Raw genomic sequence first — 12,079 nt, 5'->3', positions numbered from 1 at the left:
GTACGCTCACATACGACGCTGGAAAGAGCAAGACACAACTGTACAAAATGCATCTCACCAGACTGAATGGGCCCCCCTCCCTAAATATAAGGGATTGTCTTGCTTTTGGGAGTTGAATATTCATTCAATTTGCATTTTAACCCATGCAAAACTTCTAAATTAAAGTATTAATGCATACACTTAAGTGAGCAGGCTGTGATCAAGGCTTTCTTACTCATCCCACCTGTGTTCTTTTGTCCCCTCTTTTTCTGTATTTTGCATTGCTGTTGGGTCAATGAGTCCGTGCAGAGGCAGGCACAAGGATATTTTGTTTAGAGATGTAAGAATAATCAGTTGTTCAGACCTCTGGCAGTACTGAAAAGCTGGGGGAAAAGATATCTTGCTGTGGTTTAACAGAAGGGGTTTTTTTTTAAGACTGGGTAGGAAATGTTTTCTTGCTGGATTCAGGCAGTTTATGAAGGCCCTATGATCATAAGGAGAACAACAGAAGGAAATGTGAAAGAAGTAGTTTTGAGTGAGAAAACAAATTAAGATTCATAACACTAAAAATAGCAGGTGTGCTGGACACCAAACAACCCGTCAGGGGTCCAAACCGAACCCTGACACCTTAATTTAAGAGAAAAGCAATATGCAGATGCCACATCTGTCCTGTAGTTGGTCAAGGTACTTTCACCAACAGTAAAGGGATTTTTTTTCTTTAGTGTCTCATCCTCATAGGCATGTTATTGTCCCACCCTGGTGGAACTGTATCCTTCCCTCTGCTTTTAGGGCCCTGTATTTCTGCCTGAAGACGGTTAGGGGGGGAATGGCCAAGCTGACATACAAGCAGAGCTCGTTGTGTGTGCAAGCACCTGAGATACTTGAGAAAAAGGCTTTACTCTTGCTGGATGGGGTGTAAAACTGTTTGCTTGCGGTGTAACTGCTGTTGTTGAGCTGATGTGGGAGCTCTGTGGCTTCCAGCAACCAGAAGTAGCTGACAGGAGTGGAAATGCTCCTACTTGCTGGTATTAGGGCAGGCAATCAGTGTGCCCATAAAAACCAAAGTTAATCAAGCCTATGGTAAAACCTATTCTTTGACCGTGGCAATACAGAGCAGACTTAAGGTTATTTAGGTATCTGCATAGCTTTCTCATGGTGTAATAGGTTTGCTGCTCGTCTGTGCAACTTCCATGAGTTTGTGTCTTTTACTCCCAAGAGAAGGACAATATCCTCAAGATGCAGTTCACTGACCAGTACATAAACATGAGTCCAACTTAACACGGGTCTGTCCGGGAGTTTGTTGTGTGTGACATCGGATTAGTAGAGTTAGGACTGAGAGAGACCATTAATGCTCTGCTTGAACCCACCATGTGATGACAGGCTGTGGAGCTTCATACAAGGTGAATGAGACCAAATCCCACCCCAAAGATTTGATGACAGAAGAAGATCTCATTTTCTATTTGGCTTTACATGTTTCCCTTCACAACTGGGATCATTGCAAGTTGTTCTTTTTTTTTTTTTTTTTTTTTTTTTCCAGTCAGGGCTGTGGCACATCTTACATAGAAGCCAATTTGTGCAAATAATGAAAAAAAACTGTCACTTGACTCCAGCCCTGAGGAATACAGTGGCAAACCATTCCCTCGCCTGGAGGTGAAGTAAAGCCCAGGAGCAGCTTGCTGCAGGCTCTTTTCTTTCATGTGACTAATACACACAAATCCCCAGTCCTCAGGGACTTGGGGATCGCCGACAGCAGTGGCAGGCTGTGAGAAAGGGGTGAAGGGAGCAAAACTGTGCTCTCCTTTCATTCACCAGGGTCAGCTGTCCCACCTGTTCCCTCTGCTTAGACATGGGTAGCAGGGATGCAGGGGATGGGGCAGTGGCAGCCTTTAAAATGAAAACTCACCGAACAGGAGGAATTTTGTATTAAAATGAGAAACAAGTGGGCATTTGCCTTGCCACAAGGGTAGGGACGGGCAGAAGAAAAGAGACTGCTGGACACAGCGGTGGGATTGGTGTTTGCCTGAATCACTCCTCTGAGAACTGGGGACCAGGCCAAGGACAAGTTTCCTAATGAAAGACTAATGATGGATGAAGCTCAGTAGGTGCTGGGTTGCAGTTTGATTCAGAAACCCAATCCTCTACCAGCTGTTTATTTAAGCAAATGCCACGGCTTCATTCTGCCACAGTGCCTGCCTAGACTTCCCTGGGAGATTTCTTCCATCAAAGTGATGCTTCTTGATTTTAACCGCCAGCGCTGTCTCTGGGGTTTGCAGTCCAACCTGTGCAGTTCTTTTGTGCCATACAGTTTGCAAAGCCTGTAGCAGGTATCTTTTCCCACAGTCATGTGGGGTTGTGTTTCTTTGGCCCTCTTTAAATTGAAAACTTTTTTAGGCTAGATGCTATCTGGTATTGTGTGGTTACAGAGGACATGACACAAGAGAGCTGTAGCCTATCTTGGATACTATTGTTAGCATGATAAAAAGCCCTGTAACACAGAGACTGAAGGAGTGATGGTCCATCACACTGAAACAGAGCCCTGCTTGATGGGAAGTGTGAATGAGATGGTGTGTATGAGCAGCCCAGCAGAGGAAAATCTCTTGGAAGACCTCAGTACGAGGATGTTTTTTAACAGTACAGATGCAGCTAGTGCTTGATTTGAAGTTGCATTTTCCCCTCTTGTGGCTGCATTTGTTACTTAGGAGGATTTCTATGCCATGATGGGTCTGGGAACTGGCTTTGACCTTTGTTTTCCCTGGCCATCTCATGAGCTTCACAGATCCCACAGGAGCAGGGGACCACCCTCTACATGCTGCCGAGAAAACCAAAGCTGCAGCAGACAAATCCCCTGCAAGGTGCTGGTTTCTCCTTACTCAGCTGCCTTGTGCGTCCCCAGGCTCCAGCATCTGCCATGGGCAGGCAGCCGGGTGACTTGCATCCCCTCCACAACCCGTGCGACCACAGGGGACACGAGCTGAAACACACTCAACCTTGAAACCAAAGAACCCTCAAACCTGTCATTAAAGCAGCTGCACTGGCAATAAATTTAGTATTTAAAGAAGTTCATTGCTTGTTTAAAATGCAGCAAGAGTAGCTATGGGAACAACTTCAACAGTTTTATCATGATGAAAATTGACCCTGGAAAGACATGCAGAAAGGCTCCTGGAAGCACCAACATTTTTCCTCTCAAAGGAAAGTGTGGAACCTATTGCAAATCAGCTAGGAAAATGAACCAGGCAAGTCAGGAAGCTCAGTTAGGGGCTGCAAGTGTATGTAGAAGTAGTGGTAATAAAAGGTTTTAAAATCTGAATAATATGAATGTTAAAATTTTCAGGAAAAAATGCTTTTTTAAGTGCAAGGGATCAGGAATAAAGGAAAATTTGAAGGATATTTATTGCTTTTCAGCTTCTTAGTTGACTTTCAATCCCCTTTTGAAAATTCTTATGATGTCCCCTACATTGGCTCATGCAATATTCATGTTAATATTCTCTGCCTTCACTACTCTGCCTTGCGTAAATCATGGCAGACAAGGGAGCAGCTCAGCTGGAGAGGTTATGGCTTGGTGCCTAAAACACCCGAGTAAAGATGAGGAGATCTGAATGCCATTCCTGACCTAGCAGCAGCTCTTTCTTCTCCTGACATGGGAAATGTTCATGAACTAGCTGTACTGGCTTTCTCATATGCAGATTTCTGTGCTAAGGTGTTTAATGAGGAACTGAATGGGAAAAAAACAGACACTGCTTCTAAAATGCCTCTGCTCATCCCTGTCTGACTATTCTTGCCCTGCCTGTGAGCATCCAGACATAAGTGATTCATGACTTAAGTACATTGAACCTCAGAAGGAAAGATGGGATTTTCTGTGTGTTATTTTACAAAAGATGCACCTAATATCTCAAGCCAGTTTAACTCAGCCCTACTCCTGTGGCTATGACTGTGATGGAAAGGGCATGGTGCTTACCATGATGGGGACAGCTCAGCCTGTTCCACTAAATCCAGGACTGAACACAGTGGCTTGGTGAGGGCAGAGGTTTAAGGCTGAGATGCTGGTCCCATTTGAAGGAAGCTCAGGGCTGTAGAAAGCGGGGAAGCTGTAGGTACAGTCCACCCTGCATGGTGGGACTCTAGCAGTGAGAGGTATTTACCCAGTCTATGGAGACCATTAGGTCCTGATTACAACCAAAGAAACCCAACCCCTGTGACCCCTGGGGGCCAACTCTGAGTATGGCTGACAGATGCCAGATCCCTGCTGAGCATTACTGCACTGTCTCAACTCATCTTCCCATGGGTAGCTTCACCCAGATGGATGGTGATGGCCAGAAGGAAGAAGGCTGGAATTCAGAGAGGGAAATTCAATCAGAGTGGGGTTTCCAAATCCCCTAGGTTCTCTTGGAAATCCCAGCTCAGCACCCTGCCTGCTGGTGTCTAACAAGCCTCTCAAGAAAAAAGACATCAAACCCCAGGATTTATTATTAATCAGTCCAGCTTCTTAACACCTTCTCTTGTGACCTTGGTTGCTAGGAAATTTGTGTCAATACACAAAAAGTGAAGTATTAATAGAAAGAAAGAGCAGCTGTAAGAGCTCTGCATGGAGTGGCATGGCCAGTGCAGGGGCTGCCCTTGCAGGACACTCTAGCCTGTGAAGACTTCCACACTACATGTCTGCTAGGAAGCCAACCTTGCAGGGCCCCTTTCCTGCTTCTGCAGTAGTGCCCATGCTATAAAACTCAAAACCAGCCTCAAAACCTTAGTCACTGCATCCATCCTGCTCATCGGGAGGAGACACTGGCCATGCTGACTCCTGAACCATGCCTGGGAATTGTTTGAGCTAATGTGAGCTGGTCTGGGTCAAAATGATGCAGGGATTTGTGATCCACGGAGGTGCAATGCCCAAACCCTTGGTCCTTTTATTTCACTCACAGATATATCCACAAAGCTTGAGGCCCATATGCTGAAATCTTCTTCAGAGACTGGGAGCTTAGCTGCAGATCCTCAGTATCTGCAGAATTCCTGATTTGATTTTGGCAGGAGGCTGATGGTGTGAGTGCATAACCTGTCCCCTCTTGGGCACAGAGGGTTTGCAGGTTGCCTGGGGAGGTGACAAATGCAATAGGCACAGGTTGGAAGAGGATGCTAACTACGGACAGTGCCAAGCTGGAAGGCACAGACCTTTCTCCAAGACCCGTGTCTGGACTGAGTCCCTAAGTTTAAGCACTTTCATGTTGTTCTTCCCCCGCTGGGTGTCCAGCACAGCATACCTTGCATGGGAGAGGAGGGTGCTTAGCAACAGCAGTGTCCAGGAGAAACATGATGAGGCTGGTGAGGCTGGTGGAAACATAAGCCTCATTAGGCTTGCTTTCCTTTGGGGTGTTTTATGCTCTATTTAGAGGTGTGGATGCAGGAACTGTGAGTGCAGGCACCATTCCCACATCGTTCCCTGGTGACCATGTTTGACTTTGGTGAGGAGAAGGCAGGGAAGGCTGGTGTCCTCCACATGGGGTGGTTCATGCACCAGCAGGGCTGCGAGGGAGGAGGGAGGTTGCAGAAAAATTGCTAAACCTCGCCTTATCCCACATTATCCTCCCCTCAGCTGTTCAGCTGGGATGTGCCATGTGGTGTTCAACAACTGCCGCATTCCTCTCGCGAGGTGGCCACGGTGCGACGGCTGGGGGGAGCGCGAGGGGAGCCCTGGCTTGGCTCCGGCAAAGCTTTTCCATCCCAGAAATGCTGCAAGTCCTGGGGAAACTTAGAGCCTCCCATGATGCTACTTTCTGAGAGCACCTGCCCTGAAAAAGGCCTCATGGCCAGTGCACTGCCGTCCCCATTTTACATGCAGATGACTTGAAGATGAAGCTGTTCAGTCCAAATCATGCATTAGTGAGGGAACAAGCTGGGGGTAGGTCCCGCATCTCCTTCTCTTGTGCTTTTCTGCTTTATCTTGGCCTTTCCCTCAAGTGCAGGGGCTTAACAGAAAGCGGTCCTGGACCTGTGTCCGACAGAGCAGTGGCAGCTTGGCCGACCTTCAGTTGGGTTTCAGGGGTAGAGAGGTCTTCAACGGTTCCCTGCTTCCACCTAGTGACGAAGAACTACTGCTCACCCCTCCTGCTTTTCTCGGTGGCCTTGCGGGTTGCAGCGCAGGAATGTTTCTCAGATTCACGATGCTGGCCTGTCTGTAAGGCTATTTCTAGTCATACACCTAAAACCTGTAATCTCCAAATGGATAATTGCAAGCAGAAACAACCAGATGGCCCGGGGGTGAATGGTTTTGGGCAGAACTTTCCTTCAGCAGGAAAAAACTTGCTTGCACAGATATACAAACATACGCTTATCCATCAAATGGTACTGCTTTCCTGGTTTTGGGTAATCATACCCAAACCTAGTCATCAGCTTGGAGTGGGAGAGTATATACACTTCATTTAACAAGATTCCCATGTGACTTGACCATTCCTCTCCTGATCTGAATTACAGGCCTGTGTTTCTGGTTATTAAGGACAATGTTCTTCACCAGCTTCCCTTTTTCTTTTGACTTTTCAGCTCCTTCAGGGGGATGGTTTCCTACACAGTGCCTTACCTGATCTGTGACTTTCTGCACAGAATACACACCTTGTTCCAGGCAAATCCTTTGCATCTGCAAACCTTGGACATTTAGAATCATAGCATTATTTAGGTTGGAAAAGACTTTTAAGATCATTGAGTCCAACTGTTAACCCAGGACTGTCGAGTTTGCCACTAAACCATGTCCCTACATACCTCATCTATGTGTTTTTTTAAACACTTCTGGGGATGGTAATTCCACCACCTCCTTGGGCAGCCTGTTTGAGTGCTTGGCCACCCTTTCAGTGAGGAAATTTTTCCTAATACCCAATCTAAACCTCCCCTGGTGTCACTTGAGGCCATTTCCTCTTGTCCTATTGCTTGAATTTTTCCTATATAAAGCATTTCTTTAAGACTGGATTGCAAAATGTTATATAGAAAGACAGAGGTGACAGTTCATTTTTTTGCTCACTATGATCTAGAGAGTTTGAGTGACTGGGTATATCAGGAGCAGAAATGTCAGGGATCTGAAGGCAGCAATAAGCCTTAATGGCCCTGATCAGCCTCACCTGTGACCTTCATCCACACCCTGCCCATGGGTCAGGAGCACTAGATAACTTCAGCTTTGAGCCTGTAGTCCCTCCTTGAGATGTCATGTAGGAATACTGGTCTTTAGTCCTGATTCTAGTCCTGCCTTCTAGCTGGATTGTGGGCTCGTGCTGCAGTTGAGCCTCCCTGCTCCTGAGGGCACTCCCTAGACTGACCCTGTACCTGGTCCATCCCCTCATTTGGGACTTTTAGTGGACCTTGTTACCAGTATCTAGCTCAGTCTGCTGTGTTCAGGTTATCATCTTTGAACTGTCTCTTCTTTGACAATACTTCTTTGAGAATTTCTTCAAGTTTACTCTTCCTTCTGGCCATGTTTCCACTGTAATTCCAGCTAATGAGTAAACTGAGTGCGGACTGCTGAGCAGGATAGGGTTAACTTTTATTTGGTTCCTGTAATCATTTGCTATATTCAGCCGAGACATTGGGGCTTGGCCTAAGAATAAACCAAATGCAACTGGTTCCACTGCTGGGCAGAGCTCCAGAACTTCCCTAAAGGTTGATTGCCCATGACTTTGTGCCTCTGAATTGAGGTTGGGGAAGAACAAGGAAGCCTGTTTCACCTCCCCTTTGGGATGAGGTAAGAGCATGGATACATACTGCTATTGCATGATTGGTGCATGGTAACTCATTAAACGGCAGTTATGCTGTGGTGTCTGAGAGCTTCCTCAGTGGAAACTTCTATGAAGGCGTCCATACCGGTGTAAGGGCTCAACAGCCTATCATGTTTCTGGTGGCTCCATCAAAAGCCATCTGGGTTTCAAACAGATGAGTGCAGAGCTGGGAGTAGGGGTGATGCTCACCCTGTTATTCAGCACCTGATTTAGGCTGAGCTGGGTCTTCCCTGTAGCCAGTGGAGGCACATGGCTCTCCATGGGGTGAATGATAACACTATGTATGTCCACTGTACTCTTTTTCCACTGCTGACTGTATAAAGAGCTACACTTGAGGTGTGGTAAGAATTCCTGTCAAATGTAGACACTGTTGGGAATGCCATGGAAAAAGGGAATTAAGTGTATATAAGGAAACCCTGAGGTCCACTTGCTGTGAAAGTCACTCTCAGACTGGCTATTAGCATATCAAGAAACCATTCCATCTGTTTCTCTGTCATATTGTGGGGGGAAAAGATGATAAAATGGATTAATTGTTCTCCTGTTGGAGGATCTAGTAGTCTACCAACAGAAAAACGATTCCAGGTTAACTCTGTAATGGCCATTAAAGACTTGGAACAAAACAGTTAATAGCAGCAAGTAGCTTAGGTTAATAATTAAGCATGCTCAATGGATGGCTCTGAGCTGTCTGTGACAGGCATTGAACTTGGAGAAACTAGTCTGGTGGGTTTCAGCACACAGTGACTCAGTTACCCATGCAGGGGCTGAACTGAATGCCTAACAACCTCAGACTGAAAGTTGTGGTAGAGCTGGTGTCAAAGGGATGGAGCAGTTATGCTGGTGTCGGAGCCTCTGCACTTGACTCATCGGAGGAATCGAAGAACAAATTGAATAAGGTAAGTAACACCAGGAAAAGCCCTAATAAGAATAAAAAAAAGTAAACCTAAATGATCTTTTATGCACCTGCCCTGAAATAGGAGGTTCATGTGCATCAGGGCTCTGGAGTCTGATCTCTACAAACTGCAGTTAGGGTAAAATGTGCAAGAAAAAAAGGGGGGGGGGGGGTGTAGTTACAGCAGGCCTTGTGGTAGAAAAATCAATAGAAGCTTAGAATTTGGCTTTAAAGGGTCAGTGTGTTTGCTGTGGTTATGTGGCAAGTAAAGTTTCTGCCCAACCCTCACCTCTGAGAGTGTCGCTCTCCTGTTGCATTTTTTATACGGTGCTAACTCACACTGTGCATCTCTGCTCTTACCCAGCAGCTCTGAGGAGGCTTTCTGTTTGACATTTCATGACCATGATGTATAGCATTTGGATGATCTTAAAACCATGTTTATGGTAATAGCAATAGGGGAAGGAACACATGAAAAACTTTTAGCTTTGTTATAAGGTTTGCCTTTCCTAGAGGACCAACCAGCAGACTTGGTTTCTGGAACACCCACATCTATGGATGCATTGCATTACACTCTAATCTTGCAAAAAAAGTCCCCGCTCCTAAGGGAGGGAGAGGCTTTAGAGGCTGTGCAATATCTCCTTTGGTGTCTATTTTAGATCAGGAGTGTGCTTTTCAAGCAAATCAACTCATCTCCAGATAAGGTGATTTATTCCATGCCACAGAACTGTCCCAGTGAACTGATGCCAATCCTTCTGGCTAAATTCAAACCAAGATTGGCACCAAAAACCACTCCAGCTGCAGGAGCGGTCTGGAAACTAGGACCATGCATGGCAATCAGTTAGCTGAGGGCAATGTGCTCGAGCTTGTCTAGACAACAATTAACATGATGAGGCGTGTTTACAGAGCACAGGGGAGTGGGGGACGGATGGCGCCAAGGAAAGGTAACACCTTGCGGTTAATTGCTGGTAGTTAACCACCAATCGGGGATTGCCTAGGATGCAATGCTTAGCTTCAAGAACCAATCTGTTTAAAACGCGCAGCTTCTGAAAGTGTATAAACCCTCGTGCTTCTGTACAACAAATCGACATTTGCTTGCATTAAGCTGCGTCCCGTCTCTTCATTCGCCGCAAATTGGTGACCCCGACGTGATGCGTTTAAGGATCTAACGTGAAGGGCTTTCGAATCGCCTATCTGAGCGACATGCAGCGAATCCCACAGAACTTTGAATGATCTGCTGAAAGGAAGCAGGAGCCGGCCAGAAATCCCTCCGGAGTTGAGAGGTGAGCTGTGGGAAATCCGTAACGGGGAATCAGGCTTCGTCCCCAGAAAGAGACGTATATGGACTCATGAAGGGTCTTCTAGTCAGATCAGGGAGTCCGTGCCTCAGTCTCCTCAAATGGTGACCCCTATGGTGGTGTTCCGAAGCCTTGGAAGAATAAGGACGGAAAAAAGACAGCTCGTGGAAGAGGGCTGCGTTCCGGAGGAGACGGCTTGGCTGAACGATCGCCTTGCCGTCTGGACCAGGCGGACAACCTAAACCCCGAGGATAACGCCTGTATGCATCGAGACAGGTGAGCAGCCAAGAAACTTTAGAGACTTTGAAAGAATGAAAGTGTGTACATACAGCAGCCAATTGTATGATGCTGCCGCGGAGGGGAACTCCGTGTCGGGAATGCATTTAACATCTTGGTGGCAAATCCTGACTACTCTTTGCCAAGTGTGGACTAATTCTACTAACGGTGCCAAACCAGAGGAAGCTGTAAATTCCACCGACAGCGCGACTCTTCTCAAGACACCGTCAGTGATGGCGATTCTGTCCACACCTCCTCTGCCCCCAAAGCTTCTGTCACTGATTGCAGCGACCCTCACAACACAGGACCAAGCACAGGAACAGGACAACTCGGACAATGATTCCATTGACACTGATAAACCTTTTGATCCAGGTCCTATAGATCTGGAAAAGGAGCTAGACCTTTTCCCCACCCCCTCGTCTCTCCTGATGCATTGATTGTATTTTTGGGGAGGGTGAAAGGGAGTCTGAGGGATTGGTGGCAGGAATGCAAGTGGGAAACACTCAAGTGATGGGTTTTGGGAGTCGCTATGGCATGTTCAGTATTTTGTCAGACAAATCAACCTGCAGAGTGGCAGCCTGTGCAATACGAGGCTGTTAAAGGGTTAAGCAAAGCAGTGCGGGAAGGGAGGATTCATAATACATTTGCTATGTCCCTTCTTGAAGTGATGGCAGAGCCTTATACACTCACACTGCATGATTGGAAGTTATTGCTTTGTATGGTACTAACTGATACAGTATATGATGTGGTTATTTGATTTTTGTGAGCTATGTGTAGTGGCCTTGACTGAAAACCTTAATCGGGGAATTGCTGTTAACTATGAGCAGTTGGCTGGAGCAATTAACTGTGCCGATTCTGTGACTCAGGCAAGGTATCCCAGGGACAACCGTTTGCAAATGAATGAGATGGCTATTAAGGCAGTCAGGATGCGGGAGTCTTGCCACAGTCTTGCAGGGTCCTAGAGAGTCACTAACTTTAATACTAACTTTATTGATTGGCTTCAGAATATTTTGCAACAAGTCGAACATCAGGAAGCTCAAGGGTTGCTTTTAAAACAACTGGCTGTGATAACGTCAATGAAAATTGTAAACGGGCAACTTTCACAATCGCAACCCCAACATGTGTCAAATGATTGTAACGCAGAACTCACAGCAGACTGTAACTCTCAGGCTGAGTTCTGGAATGCAGCATAACAGATTTTTGCTTCTCTAATCTCTTCTGTAAGAATAGTACACGCTTTTAACTTGCTTAGTAAATTAGGCTGCTAGCTTGCTAAACAAAGTAATACTACAAATACTATTTTTTTTTCTGGCTTATTAACAGATGTTGATTCTGTCCATCATATGTTGCTACAGAACCGAGTTGCTATTGATTTTTATTATTAGCACAGGGACACAAGTGTGAAGACTTTGATAGGATGTGTTACGTGAATCTGAATGACCACTGTGAATTAATTTACAAAAGTACACAAAACTCAAAAGCCTTAAAACAAAGATCTGCAACAGAGCCAGGGGCGGGATGCCTTTGGTCTCTTCTCACGGCTGGGAAACTTTGGGCCATGACTCAAAAGTATTACAGGTTTTATTATAATTATCTTTAACCACCTTATTGATGTTTGCCTTATGTCTCCCATACTTTTTTTTTTTCCTGTATTCAGTGTTTAGTTGATTGTAACATAAATCAGGTCATGGTCACCCAGCTACACACAACCTTTGCCTTGTCGCAATTAACAAGCAAAAAAGAGGAGGATAGAGAATGTCTGAAGAGAGATGTAGTAGAGGAAGCTGGAGAATATTTGACCTAACAAGAGATGAGAGAACAGCTAGGTATTGTGAAGGAGAATAGGAGAGATAAACATGGTTATCTAGTGTTTAATAGGTGTCTGCATACTT

The 12,079-nt window shown here is 45.8% G+C and overlaps 1 protein-coding gene across 2 annotated transcripts in view; it reads left to right on the top strand.

The window, feature by feature from the left end:
• The first annotated feature begins 8,409 nt into the window (after positions 1 to 8,409).
• The window catches only part of PKHD1 (PKHD1 ciliary IPT domain containing fibrocystin/polyductin), a 279,722-nt gene continuing 276,052 nt past the window's right edge, over positions 8,410 to 12,079 (top strand). For both annotated transcript variants that reach the window (XM_027789196.2, XM_027789199.2), the window contains exon 1: positions 8,410 to 8,620. The gene's annotated coding sequence lies outside the window, so the exon portion shown is untranslated. The remainder of the gene's footprint in view (positions 8,621 to 12,079) is intronic.

This window comes from Falco peregrinus, chromosome 7 (genome assembly GCF_023634155.1).
Source record: "Falco peregrinus isolate bFalPer1 chromosome 7, bFalPer1.pri, whole genome shotgun sequence".
NCBI lineage: Eukaryota > Metazoa > Chordata > Aves > Falconiformes > Falconidae > Falco > Falco peregrinus.
This window is presented reverse-complemented; position numbering and strand designations above follow the sequence as displayed.